The following is a 2,379-nucleotide window of genomic DNA, read 5'->3' as shown; positions in this document are numbered from 1 at the left end:
ATCTCAAGTGAGTGTTTAGGTGTGGCTATTGAAAGAGGATCTAGAAGGAGAAATGTTATTTAAGTACACGTAGATGAACTGTGCCACATTGATGTTTAGTAATTGTAAACATTAGTCTTCTAAAGATTTTCTTAGGTTTTGATTAAAATGATGACATAGCTACAATATTATGAGTTTTTGAATAGTGACATTTATATACAATTTTATTCAGGCTTTTCACCTTTTGTTCGTGTTTCTCTGCTCTGTGCTGGATTTTGTTGAACTGAGTTCACCTCTGAAGCAGGCTTATACTTGGAAAGAAGGAGATGCCTGATGGCTGACCTCTGAGCCCTCATCTTCTGTGCCTCTGCCAGCCCCCCTGGGCAAACCCAAGATTGTCCGCTCCTTCCCGGGCTCTCTTAGTCCCTTCTCTTCTCAGAGTGTACTGGTAATATCTGCCTTTCTGTGTTAAAGTCCTTAAAGAGAGGGTGTTATGTGCTTTTTTCTAACTCCCCAGATGTATTTGTGGGTAACATAATGTACATTCAAATATAAGATCACTTGGAAAGTGTAGTGCCTTTTTATTTTAAAACTACTGATATGTGGCTTTAGTTACAGTTATTTAACAGCTATAATAATTTATTTTTTAATTTTCTTTTAGGATCTCTAGATAAAGTGAGATGTTGAAAATATGAATCCTGTTACTTGTGAACAGTGACCAACAACAACGGTGTTGTGAGGCCTGGCTCTCTGCTTGAACCAAGAGATTTTGTCAGCTAGGTTTTTGGAGGTTTTTTGTTTGTTTTTTGTTTTTTGTTTTGTATTTAGGATTCCAGCAGAAAAAGTATCCAAGCTTTCATTGTTGGGCTCGTAAAGTATCAGTTCTGTTAAATGGTAATAACTAAATTTTAACTTAGTAAGTTTGTGTCTTCTGTTAATAAAGTGGAATTTATTTGTAAGGAGATTGACATAATGGAGCATTCATATTTATTTGAAATATTCTAAACTTTTGCCCAAAGTTTTCATTTGAAAATCATCTTTTAAGAATTAGGTTCACTTTCTAACACCAAGGTCAGTGGTTTGGATCCCCTTACTGGCCAGACACCCAAGAAACAAACAAAAAGAATTTGATTCACATCATCCCTTTATTCCTCCTGCAGAAAGCTTTCCCCACAGAGGCAGGTCCCAGCGGTAGAGGGACTGCATCCACATGCCCTTCTTGGTGAAGGCCCCTCAGACTGCATCTTTAGTAGAAATTCAAAGTGTTATAAGAAAATTGGGACTTGACTTTCTTTTAAAATGTGTATCAAATTTACTGCAAGTTTGCTGATTTGTGTAAGCAAAGAAAGTGTTTCCCAAAAAGTAAAATTTTTAGCAAGAATGAATAAACAATTGTAATTTAGTGTTGTATTATAATTATATATTAGAAGTATAATGTAGTATACTGTAGTATAGTAACAGCTCTGCTGTATGTACTGATAAGGAGCATGTCTTTGCTTTTTGTGTTATTTCTCACATTTAAAACCTATGACCTTTTCAGGTCAGCATTGCCTCCTAGAGGACAGCAGCTCAGTGTGATTTGGCCAGTGTCCCCAGCTGGCATGGTAAGCCCCCCTTTGTGTTGCCACCATCACAGAGGATCCTCTGCACACTACTGGGGGCCTGGGGTTGCCATGCTGATGCAGGGTCAGTGTTGGTGCCTGGTTTAATTTAGCCATGTTGAGGCATGAAGGAAGGGGTGTGGTCCATGCCTCATCAGTTTCTGGGTGACTGAGGAGTGTGTGGGTCAGGTTTGCAATCAGGCAGCACCTACAGCTGGATAGGAAACTGGGAAGTGACAACATTTAGATGGAAGCAAAAAGAAAAATTTAGGTTGCAAGTGATCTCAAGTTGTGTGTTTTATGTTTTTAAGGTTTTCATTTTATACCTGTCTGTTCCTCAGATGGAACATGGCAAAAACCAGAGTCATTAGCATTTAAATGTGATTAAAGCTGGACAGCTTGGAAAAGAATTCTCATGGTATGTACTGTTTTTCAGGTTTTGTTGTTTTAAACAAGAGCAAAAGTTTCACAAACATGATCCTTTAGAACCTATTAGAAAGTGAAAAAAATAGAGAAAAGTGTTATACCTTAAAGCTATTGCCTAGGTTCATATTGTCTAAATGTCTCAGTTATCTGTTGCTGCTGACAATATCCCAGAAACTCAGTGGACTAAAACAAGGCCTGTTTCATATCTCTGAATGTTGTGGAATGTGAGCAGTGCTTCTCCCACATGGCATCCAAGAGGATCACTCAGAGTTCAGCCAGCAGGTTGTGCTCCCTCTTGTGTGTGGTTGAGGTTGTGTCATCTTTTTGCTCAGTGGCTTGCTGGTCATGATGTGATTATATTTTCTCATTAGGT

Source organism: Cynocephalus volans, chromosome 4 (genome assembly GCF_027409185.1).
Source record: "Cynocephalus volans isolate mCynVol1 chromosome 4, mCynVol1.pri, whole genome shotgun sequence".
NCBI lineage: Eukaryota > Metazoa > Chordata > Mammalia > Dermoptera > Cynocephalidae > Cynocephalus > Cynocephalus volans.
The sequence above is the reverse complement of the archived record's forward strand: the minus strand, read 5'-3'. Positions refer to the sequence as shown.